General features: G+C 40.5%; 1 pseudogene; it reads right to left on the bottom strand.

Annotated features, from left to right (window-relative positions):
* Window positions 1–4,969: 4,969 nt before the first annotated feature.
* Window positions 4,970–17,660, bottom strand: part of LOC142440627 (dual specificity protein phosphatase 12-like) — a 45,173-nt pseudogene continuing 32,482 nt past the window's right edge.

The raw sequence follows: 17,660 nt of genomic DNA, 5'->3' as shown, positions 1-17,660 counted from the left end.
AGAAAGAATTACAACAACACGAAATACAGAAAAACTTCAATCCAAAAGAAAGCAGAATATAATAGAAACTAGAACAAATTAAAAATCAGTCAAAAAGAAAGGCAGATTATGATGTTAAATTTTAACCCAACTATATCTGCAGGAACCCACTTTTCAGTGCACTTGTCTACAGTTGTGGTGTCAATTTGAGGATTCAGAGTGAAGGGGTGGAGTTTAGTCTGTCAATCAGCCTGCAGCTTGATGACCTCATTTGGAGCTGCTAAGGAAAGAAGTAGCTCTCTGGAGGCAGGACACATGCTCACTCCCTGGGAGACTTCCCTGTGAAGAGAGGTTGATGGAGCCATACCTCTGGAGCTGGAGATGCCACGTGGAGACCTCTGCCAGCACTGAAATGCTTGCAATGCTATTGGATCCACAAGACTTCCTACCCACTGGCCTGTGATCTTCATGCATTTGGAGTCCTTGCATGTGTTTCATGAGTCTGAAGAGGAATTTATAGATTGGTATCAGACATATGGGCTAATATCGGAATTATGGACTTGATCTGGACTGGGCTGGGATGTTTTCTCAGTATTCAACTGCTCTTGTCTACAAACCTCTTTTTTATACACATACGAGTGTCTCCATGAATTTGTTTCTCTAGTGTACCATGACTAACACAAAAGGTAAGGCTAAAAAAAAAAAAGAGGACCTGATGCAAAGGGCTTAAGTGGAGAGCAAATGCTTTGAAAATGATTAGGGCAAAGAATGTACAGATGTGCTTTATACAATTGATGTATGTATATGTATGGATTGTGATAAGAGTTGTATGAGCCCCTAATAAAATGTAAAAAAAGAAAAGGTAAGGCTATGCACATCCCTGGTGAGTGGTCATAGGGGATTCACCAGAGGCTAAATCCATGTGGGGACTCCGCAAATTGATTTGGGATTTTTATTTTAACCCTCATTATCTGCATGCTCAGAATTTAAACTCTAATATGAGTGTCTCCTCTGATTTTGGATTTTATTGTTTATAATCCTTGAATGACACTTCAACAAATGATTTTTATTTGCTAGTATCAACAAAGGGGAAAAAAGTCAAGAACAGTGGAAGAAAAGGGAATGCATGGGTAATTTGCCCTATAAACACTTCCTTCTTCTCCACGAGACCACAGGACCTGGACAATGCCTGGCCGACACTGTGGAACATTTTGATACAAGTCTCTGGAAGAGTCCTAATCACAAGGGCAAAAACTAAGGAACAAAATTTCAAATTTCCGTGGGATCCAGACTTGCTGGAGTCTTTTTCACTCCCCACTGCCATGGAATCATTTTCTACTTATAGCAAACCTATAGGACAGAACAGACTTGGGTTTCTGAGACTGTACATTTTCAGAGGTATAGAAGGTTTCTTCTTTCTTCCTTGGAAAACCTGCTGTGATCGAGCTACTGACCTTGCATTTAGCAACACAAGTGTGGTAGATATATAATCGTTTGTCAATCTGAGGATTAAAAGGGTAGGGGTGGAGTCTAGCTTGTCAATCAGATCATCGTCAATGAGGCCTCTGTGTGGGCATGGCCTTCTCCTGAGAATTCTGGGAAATCCGGCACTTCCTCCTTGGAGGCGGGACACACCTCTCTTTGCCACTCCCTGGGAGACATTGCAGCTGACAAGATACATACTGCCCTAGTGCCCTGAGCTGGACAAGCCACATGGACGCAACCAGACCTCTGAAGCCATAGAAGTCACCGAGATGCCAGTGCTGAGATGCTTACAATGCCATTGGACCCAAAGACTTTCTATCCACTGGCTTGTGATTATCTTGCATTCGGCATCATTGCATATGTTTTGTGAGTCTGAAGAGGACTTTATAGATTGGTATCGGACATATGGGCTAATATCAGACTTATAGCCTTGGACTGGACTGGGTTGGGATGTTTTCTTAATGTACTATTGCTCGTGTATATGAACCCCTTCCTTATATGTATATGTGTGTCCATGGATTTGTTTCTCTAGTCTACCTAGATGAACACAACAAGCTATAGCCCCCACACCACCATGGTTCCCTTTCTGTAATCTCCTGATATCATCTTTACATCAAATGGTTGCTAGGTGCCATCATGGTGGCTCCAATTCCTACTGACTAACGGTCCTGCATCCTGCTCAATAGCGTGATGTTAGAGCCCATTGTTAACAGTCACTGGGCCATTCCATCTTGTCAAGGGGTAGCACAACTGAAGACTATAATCAGCATCACTGAACAGTCCATGTAGAAATGGTTGAACTGATCAATGCACAAATTCAACAATGACAACAACAAAATTATTCGATGATAAACTTGTTTCATTTCACTGTGTAGCATCATCTGATCCTGTAAGAAGTCATTCTTACAACCCTGGTACTAAGGAGTGATTTCCACTCACATTAATATCAAGGATCATTCTATTTACAATAGGAACAAAAGCTATAGAATGACTAACAAAAAGAATGAAGAGCTACAGGGAGAACCCTTTAAAAAAATATTTGATGGATGCAACAGAAGAACTGAACAAAGAAAAAAGCAAACTTTACGTTAGGAAAGAGGTAACATAATCAAAACGTCAATTCTTCCCAATTTTGCTGACCCTTTTAATAGATACTATAATAATGCAGCAATAAGTAGAGAGATAACATAATACGAAAGTTCATTTTAAAAATAAGTAAGTGAAAGCACTGTTAACAGTACACGGAAATGCATAAGGCTTACCTCTCCTCAAGGCTGAAATATATTACATAGCTCAGCACTTAAACAGTCCTTTCTGACGCACGAATAAACAAACAGATCAAGGTATAAAATGAAATGTCTGGCAATAGACCAAAACATATAAGGAAATGTAGTGTGTAGTGCAATAATAGCAAACTAAAAAATAATAATAATAAATTTTAAAAAAATAGCAAACTCATGGCTCCTTGTGTAAACCTTCAGATAAATAGGGGGAAAACAAACTAATCAACACAAGCTAACAGGACAGCGCATGCTAGCATGCTAAGTGGGAGCCATCAGGGGGCAAAAATAGAATTCAAATCGCACAAAGTACACCAGGAAAAACAATTACAAATGGATCAACAGTTTTTTTGGCATATAATTCCCATATCTCACAATTGAACAGTTCACGGGTTCCCTCACATCTATCTTAGAGCCTTCCTCCCCATTCTCATGGTCACATCATCTTTGAACTAAGCTGTGAATCACTATCAGTTCTAGTGCTCCCTCCCCACCCCTACCCTCATTGCTCACTCCCCCAATCCTCTTTCCCTCCCCATGCCCACCCCCCACCCCTGCATTCCCTACACCACCTCGTATCAGTTATTATCATCCTAAATCCATGCCTCCTGTGCTTCACAGCTGGGAAACCCAACAGAAAACAGTGCAAGACAAATCGCACTAAGGTGGTAAGGATAAGGTCATATTAAAATAAAGTTCAAAAAGCCAGGGAAGAAATTTCAGTCATGGGATATCGAAGAGACACTTGCACCCAGTGTGAATTCAGGTCACTTCTATAGGGAGGACAACTGGCCTGGTACCTAGTTCAATCACACATAATCAGGATTACAAGGGTCTTTGCCTGATAGTAAGGCTGTTCGGACTTTGGCCTTTGGCTAGAGTGGATCTGCCAGTGGCTAGGTCTGACTTGATACTCCACAGATGGGCTTGGGTCCCCCATGGTCCTCCGTATCCTTCTCCAAATTGGATGTTCATAATTTTAGCTCAGATACTTTTCTCTTCACCCTATTTGAACTTTGTAATTGTCACTGTTGGGTCATACAAGCTGGTGTGCTTCTTCTGTGTGGACATAGTTGGCTTCTCAGTTAGATGGCTGCTTGTTTGAATACAAACCTTTCAGACCCCAGGCACTATTTCAGTTGATAGCTGGGCACCATCTGCTTTCTTCCCAACACTTGCTGTAGCACCCTTAAGTTCAGTGATCACTTCATGAAGTTGAGTATCAAGCAGGGCCATGAGGTAAGAACTAAATGCTCATAAATTGGAGCTAGGTTGTAGTGATCAGGACTCATTCTTGCATCTATGCTTTTTATTTATTTATTTTTAATTTACTGTAGCTTGGGAATTAATACATATGTTATATCATTCCACTGTTCAATCATGTCAAGCATAATTGTACAATTTCTTTCATGATGTCTCCAGACATTCTTTTCCTTCCTGAACTTCTTAATATAATTTTTAATCTTGACAGTCAGACTCCATTTGAATTCTTTCTGAGCATAAAACCAGCAATGTGGTTATAACAACTCACAGGGATACTTATGAAGGAGTGGTTTCGCCCTTAGGCTTCATGGTCAACTAGAGACCTTATCTGAGGGTATCCTTGATGACCTGCTAAAAATAGCTGCCTGTTATCTAATTTAAATGAAAACTTGGGGTCCATGTGACGATGACGTATAACATATAACAACCACCATGCAGCCAGATGGTTAAGCTCCAGAAACAGATCTACACACTTGCAGTCTGTGGTATATTCAACATTCTTCAACAGCATCATAAACCAAAGGCATCAGTTCTGCTTTGATTCTCTTTAGTCACTGCCCATACATATGAGGCAATTGAAAATACCCTGGCTTGGGTCGAGAACATCTTAGCCTTCAAACTGCATCTTTTCTTTCTAACACCTAAAGAGGCCTCTTTATTTGCCTAATCCAATACAATATTAAATGTCTTAACTGCTGTTTACCTGGATGTTAATTGTACATACAAGAAAAAATAAATTTCTGAGAAATTCAATGTTTTCTCTATTTATTGTGATGCTTTTTATTGATCCAGTTGTGCAGATTTTTGTCTTTCCTTATGTGTTGGTGCAATTGATAATGTCCTGTGTCCTCTTCTCCTTCTTCTTGTTTCATAGGCTCCTGCCAGAAGGAGGTGAGGGTTCTGGAGAACCAGCATGAGGGAATTCCAGAGAATGACCTTACAACCTGAGGAAGAACGCAGGGTCAGGTGAAGATGCGCTCTTCCCAGCGCTTCTTGGTGAGGATAGTGCTGGCCAGTACTGGGACACAGGAGGACACAGGGCTCTCCAAGATGGCTTGCGTCAGCTCGTAGAACATAGCAGAGTCCTCTTTGGTAAGGAAGGTGATGGCCACCCCACTCTTGCCTACTTTTGCTGTAGGGCCAATCTGATGGATATCTCATGCAAATCGGAGGGCTGTTAATGCACCTCCCTGCAATCCAGATGCTGGGCTCTTCACATAGTGTAGCTTCTCAGATCATTTGACTAGGACACGGATTGAATCAGCATGGTGATAGAACACAGCCCTGATGCACAGCTTGACTGATTGCTCCCCTTCGTGCAGTGTCCCCTTCATTCTGTTTGAATGACTGTCTCGAACAGGTTCCTCCAGAGCACAAATAAATGTCCTGGAGTTCCATTCTTTATGATATTACCTATAGTCTGTCATGATCCACAAAGTCGAATGCCAGTGCGTGGGTCAATGAAACACAAATGAGCTTCTTTCTAGCATCCTCTGTTTCCATCAAGATCCCTCTGAGATCTGCAATGATTGTCCTTGTTCCACATCCTCTTCTGAATCTGGCTTGAATTTCAGGCAACGTCTTGTCCATGCTCCATTGCAATCATTTAAAAATTATATCAATCCGATTTACTTATATGTAATTTAAATGATACTGTTAGATAATTCCCACTTTCTGTTGGCTCACTTTTCTTTGGAATGGGCATGACTATGGTCCTCTTTGCATAGACAAGTGAGTGCTTCCAACGTTGCTTCAACAAACATGCATTTGTGTTTGTCAGCTCTCTTACTACCCACAAACACACACACACACACTGCTGTTTTTCCATTTATATACATAGTCATATACAATTATTGAAAATGCACCAGTTCTTTTTGGTACCAAACCCAAAACCAAACCATCAAGTCATGGCAACACTACAGGGCAGGATAGAGCTGCCCCTGTGGACTTCCAAGACTGTAACTCTTTATAGGAGTAGAAATGCTCATCTTTCTCTCTTAGAGTGACTGGTGGGTTCAAAGTGATAGTCTGGTGGTTTGCAGCCCAATGTGTAACCCTCTACACCACCAAGATTCCTCGTTTGTGTACATAGAGAGATTTATTGCAAGGAAATGATTCACGTGGTTTTAGAAAACAGCAAGTTGTAATTTCATAGACTAGACATAAGGTACAGGCTCCTTCTGACTCAGAACTCATAGCCATGGGGCTATCTACACCAAGATATACAGGTGAGATTCATAGGCTCAGGGGGCTCTCTGATCTAAGATCAGCAGGTAATGTAGTAAACGTCTGACTCACAGGCTACCGGGGTTAATGAATCCCAAGATAAGCAGGCAATACATCAGACCACTGGCTCAAGAACCAGACATCAAATGAGAGTCAGATGCAGGGGCTACAGTGAGCAAAGATTCACATATATGCACACACAAATTAAAATCCCTTGGATTAGCAAAATAATGTGGTTACATTACTGGTATCAACTGAGGCAACACAGGACAGGGTTTGGGGGGGTGGATACTTTCATGATATATATTTTTATATTATTTTTAGATAATTGGATCCATGACTACTTTAAAATTAATCATTAAAACGTTTGAGAACCAAAGTTGCTATTAGCACAGTTGATTTCACTTATAATTAAGTTGATTTTAGAATTAAAATAGAAGAAAGTCAATCAAAACCATATATAACTATAATTTTTGCTACATTTTGATACTTAATTATTTAAACAGTTCTAGGAGAGGTTCAATATCTAAAGTCTTTGCATTCAATATTTTACTTGAGAAGCCAAGACTTAAACTGTACCAGGAAGGGAAGTTGGCATACCTTTTATATTTTTCATTATATTTTCATTAGCATTCAATATACCTGTAATTTAGTAAAAGGGCTACCCTTTTAGCAAATATAACAAATTGATTTTTCAAGCCAATATTGGCAGACCTGCTAAGGTAATCTTAATTTTTTTTTAATTTTCAAAGATTGTCCTATATAGAGCAGGTTTTGAGCAATTCTAGAGTCTTCCAGAGGTAAGTTCTTTAAGACTGTATAATTATGTACAAAATAGAAGGGAGTGTAACTGGGAACTTGTTAGTTAGTAACTCTATATCTACAATGTCTGTCAACCAAACTCAACCTTGATTACTGTATTGGGCAAAATTCCACAGCCTCAGCCACATAATTGATAATTCCAGTAACTGTTTCCCAGAATCCTTCGCAGGTGAGATTAATGAATTATGATTTTTATTGACTTGTCTTCAGATTTTATCCTGAAATAAAATTAATTATAAGCAAATCACATGTTCCATATTAGGCACAGGGGCTAACGAATCCATATGATTAGACCTAATCATCTTCCCAAGTGAAATTATATTGAGTTTTTGGGTTTGAAATCAGTCCATTTAGTAAGGGGCTAATAAACAGGATGGTTGTTGTGCTTTAAAACTCCATGAGAAGAAGTGACCTGGGAGCAAATGTTCTCTGCTGTAAGAAGTGCTAGTACATGCAAGACCAAGAGGCCCATGGGGGGTGCCTGCAGGGAGAAAGTGAAAGAGGAGCTTGTGTTACTCTAGCAAGGTCTTATTATCCACGAAACCCCCAGGTACACAAAGCTATCACTATGGAAGAGACAAATCAATTTATATAAAGATTCAGAGATTTCTGGGAGACAAGTTACCAATGGTCCATCTCTGCTCCCAAAGCCCTGCCCTGTCAGGGTCCAGCAGGGTGGCCCTTGGCTCAGTTACTTTGAGATGAAAGTCCATCTGGGTTAGGGACCCGGGGCTGTAAGGGTACTGAATGTGGCTGTTGGGGAAGGTGAAAGGTATGACTTAATAATACTGTTGTACTGTGTGGCTAATATGATACTCGAGGCGCTCCCATGGTGCATAATCTGGCCTAAGCCAATGCATTTGGAAAACAGGGGTGAAGCCGGTGAGGGTTTACCAAGAGAAATTCTGTATACCAACTGTGCCCATTCGTCTCTGGGAGTGCTGGTAGTGCTTGCAAACATGTCCTGAAAAAGAGACATTTGACGTCCTGCTAACGGGGAAAATCGCCATTAGAAAGACCAAATCAGCAACTAAGAGAATGGAGCTATCTGTCCTTAGTTTAGAAAGCCTCTTGATATAGTGATGTAATTTTGACAACATACTAACTTACCTGTATTTTTGTTTGTTGTACTTCAGTTCACCTAGCTGGCTGGAGTTCTTTGTCCAGCTCCAAACCAAACATACTGCCACGGAGTCGGTGCTGCTCCTAGCACCTCCTGTGGGTTTAACTGTTGACTGGGAGTAGAAAGCCCAGTCTTTCTCACATGGAGCTGCTGATGGTTTCAAACTGCCAAACATGCAGATGTCAGTCCAAGGCATAACCACTCTACTACCAGCAGGGCTCTTTCTATTGGGTGGGTGGGCAGGAAAGGTAAGTTTAAATGCTTTCAGTAGAGGCTGTTTTAACAATTATATTATCTACAAAGGAATGCTTTTAACTATGGCAAATTCCCCGAATGTCATCCAACTTCAATAATACTTAAAATTACAAGCTGATTTAAACAAAGAAACACATGTTATACTCCGTCCTTGCATTGAGCCATGACCTAGCTCCTGAAGACTCCAAGTTGACCAAGAAGAGACAAGTTTCTTTTCTCAATGAGTTCACAGACACATGTTGGATAATGTCAACACAGATTGCTTGGATTTCCGTTCATCAGGAAAAGTTATCTACAACATTAGTGGTCGTGCCCTTTCATAAATAGATCGCCAAGCCTTTCTTCCAATGCATTCCTCTCCCTCACCGCCGTTGAGCTGATTCTGACTCACAGTGACCTTGTAGAAGAGATCGAACTGTCTCTGTGAGTTTTGAACACCACAAAATCTTTGGCAGGAACAGAAAGCCTCCTCTTTCTCTGGGAGAGCAACTGGTGGTTTTGAACGCTTAACCTTGCAGCTAGCAGCCCAACTACTAACCTACATGTAACCACTAATCCATTCTGGATAGATTCAAGTTTGGGGCTAATGGCTCCATTATTCTCCTCAGTGTAGCTACTTGTTGGGTACCATCGAGTTGGTTAGAGAGAATAAATTCACAACTTTGCGTGTTCCTTCTAGTCACATCAGGAATAGGTATAATTTAAAATCAAAGGACCAGCTGCTTTCATGTAAGGACTAACCAAGAAGCATCCTCTAGTTATGTCTCCATTTAAAGCAACACGGGGATACAGCTTTTCATTTCCAGCGTCTACACCATTCTATCATGCATGCTTCTTGATTAATCTCTAACTGCGCCTTCTTTACTCTGCACCCGGCAGAATTCCTGGAACACCTATGGACTTCCACCTGCGTCATGATTTGAATTGAATTCTCCTAGCCTGCAGTTCTCAACACGACACTTTTTCTGATCTTTCTCTTTGTTAAGCCTCTTAGTATAAATACTAAGCTCAGACTTGGCTTCTTGGACTATAAACCTGGCCTCTTCTCTTCTTTGGCCTAAAATGTCTTGATTTACCTTTTTCTGAGCATAGCGCTCCCACCTCTTTCCACTTGCGCAAATGCTTCTGCATGGAGACGAGATTTATTTCCTTCCATTTTAGCTCCTCTAGTTCAGCTCTCTGGTCTGGCCCTTCTCAGCTGGCCCCATCCTCTTTCTGCTTCCAAATCCATCCTGACACTTTTGAAAGTATCTTTCTGTAACTTTACACGGACGTTACAGGATAAAAGCAGATTTGCGAAAGACTAAGGACAGACACAAGAAATGTCATCTCTTAGAAAAGATTTCACCCCCATCTTGCTCCCCATTGAACTTTTAGTCTGCAAAAATTGAAGCACCATTAGTAGGAGGTTTTGTTTGCAGTTAAAAAGGTGACTTCCCCATATCCACTTCTCTCTCCCTGCTCCTTTCCCTGATTTTTAACCCTTTGACTTTCGGTTTTTGTTTTTTCCTTAAGAAAACACCAAAAATTATTTGAGTGATAGGTAAGTTTTGGCAACTTGAACAGTTAATTATTATTTTTAGGAAACTTCCTTCTGTTTATTTCTTCTACACACTTAAGTTTTCACGGTAATAAATGAAACCCATCCTCATTTATAAGACATGAGAACCTTGCTGAACCACTTACCTATCTGTTCAGCTACACTAATCCGAGTATTTTTTCTTTCTCACTAAGTTCCAGAAGGAATCGGTGTTTAGCCTCAATAGACAACTCTTCCTCTAAGAATCATGAGAACCTCAAACACACACCCCAAATAAAAATTTAAATACCACTTATTTGTAAATCTGCCTCTATATGTGCTAGGGCCAGAAGTGGGGAAAAGAAAAGTTAAACTCAAAAGTATTCTCAGTCATCACAATTTCACATATTCCACAAGCTTACTCGTTGACCAAATTCTAAAATCAGAATACTCTGAATACATGTGTTAAAGAGCATCCTCACAGGCCTGTTTACTGATCTGTTTCTTGCCCCCTGCATACAATAATAGCCTTTGCAACTGTTTCAAAATTGATGTATCTCTTAAAATAATAATTAATTAAAAAAAACAAAAAAAATTTGCTGCTAAGTGAATATAAATAGTAAATGAATAAAAATACTATTGGAAGCCCGAGTAATTCCAATTTTTCACAAATCACCCTCCCTCACTAAGTTAGTTGTTCAGTTCACTTTGCACGCAAGCATGATGTGATGATTTCCCCATTGGAGTAGGCAAAACCCGTTCCACCTTGTTGTTAGTTGACTTCACATTTGGGTTTGACATACATTGCCCATGGGCTTCACAGAAGGAAATGTTACCTGGGCTCCACATCTTCAGTCAATTCTTAGATGGGTGAGTGAGGTCTGCTTTAGAAATTCCTAAAAGGACATATATTTAGAATTCTAATTTGGATTATACTAAGTACATCCCAGAATTAAAAATCTCAACTCCTCTGGCAGTTGAGAGTGACAGAATCAGTCCATGTTAGCAGTGCGGCTAAAAAGGGGGCTGGAGCAGGCACGTGAAAATGGGGACAGAGCAGCCCCAGGCCTGAGTCAGCTAGACTGAAAGAATTAAGAAATGCCCTCCTCTAATGCAAAGACAAAAATGCCAGGGAATTAATAAAGGATGAGACACGCACATGGAATGTCTACAGGATGGAAGTTTACAAGCAAGAGAATGCACTGCTATTAAACTTTAAAGAATTACTATGAAAAACTTACCCGGTGGACTTTTCTGAGAATAAAGCTTCAATAGATGGCAATTGCTGGAAATATCCCTGTGGCCTGGCACCAAGGGAATTTGCTTAACTTTTTGTGGCTGCCTTCCAAATCCAGAACCACTATGTCAAAGTTAAATATGAGCTAAAATTAAATTACTTCTCCTCTTTGTTTATGTATTTCTGTTGAATAAGGATATTTTAGCATTGATATTACATGCATTAGGAAACTGGAATGTCAATCATAGTCAAAATGAAAACGCTGAGATGCTCAGTTGAAGTAAAATACAGGATTTCTTCTGACATAACACTGTAAGCACAGAAAACCAATTGCTGTTGAGTCCATTCTGACATAGTGGCCTTTTTAAACCAATCTACCCACTGCCACTGAATTGATTCTGACTCATACTCAGGAAAACTCAACTGCCATCAAGTCAATGCTGATTTAAAGTGACCCTATGCAGGGTAGAACTGCCTCTGTGAGTCTCCAAGATTGTAGCCATTGACAAGGGTAGAAAACCCTGTCTTTCCACCCAGGAGGGGATGGTGGTTTCAAGCTGTGGGCTTTGCTGTTAGCAACCCACCACAATGTATACCCTCTAAGCTACCAGTGCTCCTTTCTGATGCATAGCCACCATGTATAGGGTTTCCGAGGCAGTGAATCATTTTTGGGGATAACTTTTCCTGTTTTATTTATCTATTTAATTATTTATTTTATTTGAGTTGTAATTTTCTTTTTTTTTTTTTTTTTGGAGGCACCGCTGGGTGAGTTGTAATTTTCAAAATCACTTTATTGGAATAAAAGTTGATTGGAATATAATTTACATGACATACAATTTAATCATTCGATCATATTAAGAAGAGTTGTACAACCAATTTCAGAACATCTTCTCATACTCATTGTTGCTGGCTCCCCATTTCTTCCCACTCTCCTGCCATACCCCTAGGTAATTATTAACCCAGTTATTGTCCCTATTAATTTACCTATCCTAGATTTTATATACAGAAAACCATAAAAAAAGTAAAACCAAACAAAACCAACAACAACATTGGCAAAAGCAAAACAGAAATACTTCAATTGAAAATAAAGCAGAAAATACTAAAAATGAAACAACTTTGAAATGGGTCACATGGGAAATCACATGATAAGATGCTACATTTTCCCCTAGCTACATCAGCCATCATCAACTTTACATCACTCACTCTCTGAGAGCAAAGCTATTCACACTCCTGGACTTTGGTCAGAGGGAATTTACTGGGGGCTTAATCTACATGGGGAATCTGCTAAAGGACTTTGGGATTCCACTGTCATCCATAACCTTCTACAAACTGAGTATTCAGAATTTAAGTTCTGGCGCTTCTCCCTCCTTCAGATTTGGGTTTTAGCATTTGCAATCCTCAGCTCACACAGGTTGGTGTTCTTCTTCCATGCCTCACTTAGCTGCTTGCTTGAAGACAAACCTTTACTACCTCAGGCGTTATCCTTTCTGATAGCCAGGCACCATCTGTTTGCTTCACCACACTTTGCTATAGCACCTACATCTTCAATGAACTCTTCACGAGGGTGATTATTCAGTAGAGTAATGTGCTAAGGACTAATTATTCTTAGATTGGGGCTAGAATTAAGTGCAAAGCCAAAATCCATTTCTTTACCTATGATTTATATATGTCTCACATCATTCTCATTTTATGATAGAGAATATTATGAACAATCTCCCTGAGGTATAAGTGATTCAGTTGATATAATTCATCAGAGAAGCTGTATCATATAAAGATGAATGTGGCATCAGGAGTGGAGAAAGGATTGTTAGCAACCTAGGATACGTGGATGACACAACCTTGTTGCTCAGTGTGAGGAGGACTTGGTGATGAAGATCATGGGTTGCAGTCTCAATATGGATTACAATTCAACGTCAGGGAAACCAAAATCCTTGCAAATGGACCAGTAGGTAACATTGTGATAAAGGGGGGGAAAATTGAAGTTGCCAAGGATTTCAACTTGCTTGACTCTCCAGTCAATGCTCATGGAAGCAGCAGGAACGACATCAAATGACACATTACATTGGGTAAATCTGCTGAGCAAGACCTCTTGAGAGTGTTGAAAAGAAAGGATGTTGCTTTCAGGGCTAAGTTGCATCTGACCGAAGCCATGGTATTTTCAATTGCCTCAAATACATGGGAGAGTTGGACAGTGAATAAAGAGGACCAATCAATGTGCTTGAATTGTGGTGCTGGAGAAGAATATTGAAAGTCCCATGGACGCTAAAAGGACAAACAGATCTGTCTTGGAAGGAGTAGACCAGAGTGCTCCTTAGAAGCAAGGATGCTAAGACTTCCTCTTCCAGACTTAGGAAGTGTTGTCAGGAGAGACCAGTCCCTGGAGAAGGACATGATATTTGGTAAAGGAGCAGGGCCGGAAAAAGAGGAAGACCTTTATAAAAGTGACTCGACACAATGGCTGCATCGATGGGCTCAAATGTAAGAACATTTGTACAAATGGTACAAGACTCGGCAGTGTTTCGGTCATTTGTACCTTGGATTGCTATGAGTCCGAAGTAACTTGATGGCACCGAACAACCACAACAACATTGATAGTGTCATTAATTTAGCCAATGGTGTAGAATGTGAAACACTGTTGAGAAAAGGAAATTATACAAACATAGGCAGGTTTCTGACTGCAATACATGAGTTGCTGACTTGTACAGAATGAACTGTTAAGTGACTGGACACGATTTACACAAACAATTGGGCTGAGTGTTAGGACAGAAGGTTCAATAACTCTTATCTCACAGGATGGAGCCATGCCTACGCCACGAATACATGTCATGAGAAAGCAAGGAGAGCATTAAAATACTAAATACAACGTAGTCCTGGCCACCATTCATAGGATACCCTAACGCAAGAGATTTGAACGAGGCTAATGACCACACACTCTGTAATTTCAGGACCGCAGCTGTTTCTTCTCACACCAGGACGGTTCAGCTTTAAGTCCAAGGGAGTTTTTCAGTTCCTTAAATCGTCTACCAATGAGTTTCAGGTAAAGCTCAATTCTCTGAGTGGAGTTTTCCTATTGAGTCCTGGTGTGGCCTTCTAAGGATGTTGTATACCTTGAAAGGACGGAGTCTAAAGTCCCAGTAGTTGATAGCACAAGGTTTGAGTCAACAAAGGCTGGATAGGAACTAGGTCAAAGGTGTCCAATTAGAAAGATAGTACAGGGCATATTCTCCCCTTGGGTTCTATATAAGTATTATTAAGCACCCCGCTCCCCCCTTAGGACGTTGCTCCACCCAGTTAATCCACCAACAAAAGTGTAATCGCCTGCTCTGAGAGATGCATAACCCCAGCCTCCATTTTGACTTGAATTTCCAGTCAGATTCACTTATCACTCTCATAGGAGTCTTTGTTGACTTGGGGTACCTTTAGCACAATGCTGTAGGGCAGCCGCTGCTGGGGCTTCTCACTCTCTCTCATCTGGAGAAACTGACACCAGCTGAGGTGCAGTCTCTTCCATCAAAGTGTTTTTCAAGACGTATATATAAAGGGGGTGATACGTGGCATGAGGTGAACTCGCTACCAAGTTGCTTGGGAGACTAGAAAATTATCTGAGAGGAGAATCCTGCCTTTGACTAGGTGTTTAACCTATATTGGTGAACTCATAAAACACTTGTTGTTTTGTGATTCAATAACTTCACTTAGTGTAATGGTTTCCAGGTCTGCCCATGTCGTGAGGCGTTTCATGGTTTCGTTGTTGAATTTTAGGGATGCAGAGTATTCCATTGTGTGTATATAACAGAGTTTCTTTATTCATTTTTCTGCTGGTGGGCATCTGAGATGTTTCCAGCTTCGTGCTATTGTAAACTGGGTTGCAACGAACATGGGCCAATAGATATATGTTTATTTTCCATTTCTTACTTCTTTGAGGTCGATGCCTGCCAAAGGTATTGCTGGGTCATGGGGTGGTTCTGTTCCCTGTTGTTACAGAAAGCATCATAATGCTTTTCACAAAGATTGTACACATCTTAGATCTTAACATAAGCAGGTACCCTCATCTTTGTCCAGGGATTTGGTTGGTGGGTTTGAACTACTGACCTTGTGATTTTCAGCCAAATGCTTACCTGACAGGTGTAAATTCACCTGTGTTTTTTTAAAGATCATTTTATTGGGGTCTCTTACAGCTCTTATAACAATCCATACCTAAACTGTATCAATCATATTTGTACATATGTTGCCATCATTATTTTCTAAACAGTTACGTTTATTTGAGCCCTTGGTTTCAGCTGCTCTTTTTACCCTCCCTCCCCCGTCCTGCCCTTGTGACCTCTTGATAATTATAAAATGTGATTATTTTCATATCTTACACTGACCGTTGTCTCCCTTCCCTTCCCCAGCAGTTTCTTCCCCATCTTCTCCCTACCTTCCTGGTATCACTACTCCCATTTCAGTTCCTGGGGGAGGGGAGGTTATCTGACCCGAATTCCGTGTGTCCTGAGCTCTTATCTGTACCTGTGGAAATGCTCCAGCCTAGCCTGCAGTGAAAGGCAGAATTGAGGTCATGAGAATGGGGGATCAGGAAGCCTCAAGGAACCAGAGGAATATTGTGTGTTTCATCGGTGCTATATTTCACCCTGCTTCTCTCATCCCTTCCTTGCAACCCTTCTGTGAGGGGATGGCCCATTGCCTACAGATGGGTTTTGAGTCTCTGCTCCGACCCTACTTGCTCTCAACAATATGTTTGTTTTGGGTCTTCTCATACCTCTTACCTGATCCCACTGACACCTCATGATCCCATATGGCTGGTGTTCTTCTTCCGTGTGGGCTTGTTGCTTCTCAGCTAGATGGCCGCTTGTTTAACTTCAAGTCTTTAAGACCCCACATGCTATATCTTTTGTTAGCCAGGCACTATCAGCTTTTTTCACCACATTTGCTTGTGCACCCATTTTGTCTTCAGTGATCCTGTCGGGAGATGAGCATCACAGAATACCAGGTTGCTAGAACAAAGTGTTCTTACATTGAGGGAGGCCTGAAGCAGAGGCCCAAAATCCATCCACTTCCTCAATGGATTGCCATATAAATATATGTTCCTATGCCAATACCTCTATTTTTATGAATTAAAATATTTACATAAGTACACACCTATATTTATTACTCTACCCATAGCTTTGCTTCCTAGATCTTTCCTCTGTTTCCTTTTACCTTCTGAGATAGTTAAAGTTCATTTTGCCAACCTGGCTGATAAACATATGTGGTGTTAATTTAAGAGCAGAGAGATACATGGCGCAGTGAGCCTTGCCTTTCGAGTTCTCTGGTCTCTTGCTTTGTGATGGTCAGACCAGGGTGCAGCTGCCTTCGCAGTTCCCTGCTTCAGCTGGCAAGGCTCACTTCCTGCAAGACATCACTGAGGAGAAGTCATAAGGACCTACCCCTCTGCAGCCCTGGGTGCTGGAGAAGCCTTGTGGAGCCCTCTGCCAGCACTGAGATGCTTACACGCTCACTGATTCAGCTTTCCTCCTGCAGTCATTGTCATTGTGTGTGTTTTGTGAGATGGAGGAGGAATTTGTGGATTGGTGTCAGACATATGGATTAATGGGCTAATGTTTGACTTGTGGGCTTGGGCAGCACTGTGTTAGGATGTTTTCTTGATGCACACTTACCCTTTATATAAAATTCTCTTATACATGAGTTTCGGTGGATTTTTTTTCTCTAATGTACCCAGACTAACACACCTTCTTTCCCACCATCACATGCACCCTTCTTCTCTGCCTTTTAGTAATTCCTCTCAGCTAGATTTCTGTTGCTCCCACATCCAAGGATTTCTACATCCTCCTTGTTGTTGATTTCAATTTTCCTGGTTGTTCCTCTGTCTTTGGTGTTGTTTGCTCACCTCTCCCTTCCCCAGTTTCCTCATCCCCCTAAGTCCCTCCAGAACCTTTGTTCCCTTTGCTTTCTCCTGGGGCTTGCTTCCTATGCCTATCTTATATAGGTAGGCAAACCAACAATAACAGAGAAAATACAAAAAGAAAACAGAAATTGAATAACAAGAGAAAAAAGAAATAGAAAAAATATATATATACACATGTAAATGTAGATAGATGACAAAAATTCTTGGACTGTTTTCAATCGTTATTCAGAGAACAACATACAGTTTTGTAACTACAAATATTTCTGTACTAAACAAAGTAACTTTTATTATGTCAAACTGAAAGATACTCCTCTAAAACAGCCAAGGGGAAAAGTACAGTATTTTGAAAGGGAAGAGAATGATGACCAAACATTCACAAGAAGTGAAGGGAAAAGATTGTTCAATATGGACATGTTGAAATGTTGAACACAGGAATATTCAGAAGAGTAAATATTATGTAATTATCGTTACATAAATATACATAAAAGTAAATATTACATTAATATTACATAAATAATTAAATACATAAATATGACTAAAAGAGAAAGCTAAATCAGTGATTTTGAAAGATA

The sequence above is a fragment of the Tenrec ecaudatus genome, chromosome 2, assembly GCF_050624435.1.
Source record: "Tenrec ecaudatus isolate mTenEca1 chromosome 2, mTenEca1.hap1, whole genome shotgun sequence".
In the NCBI taxonomy this organism is placed as follows: domain Eukaryota; kingdom Metazoa; phylum Chordata; class Mammalia; order Afrosoricida; family Tenrecidae; genus Tenrec; species Tenrec ecaudatus.
This window is presented reverse-complemented; position numbering and strand designations above follow the sequence as displayed.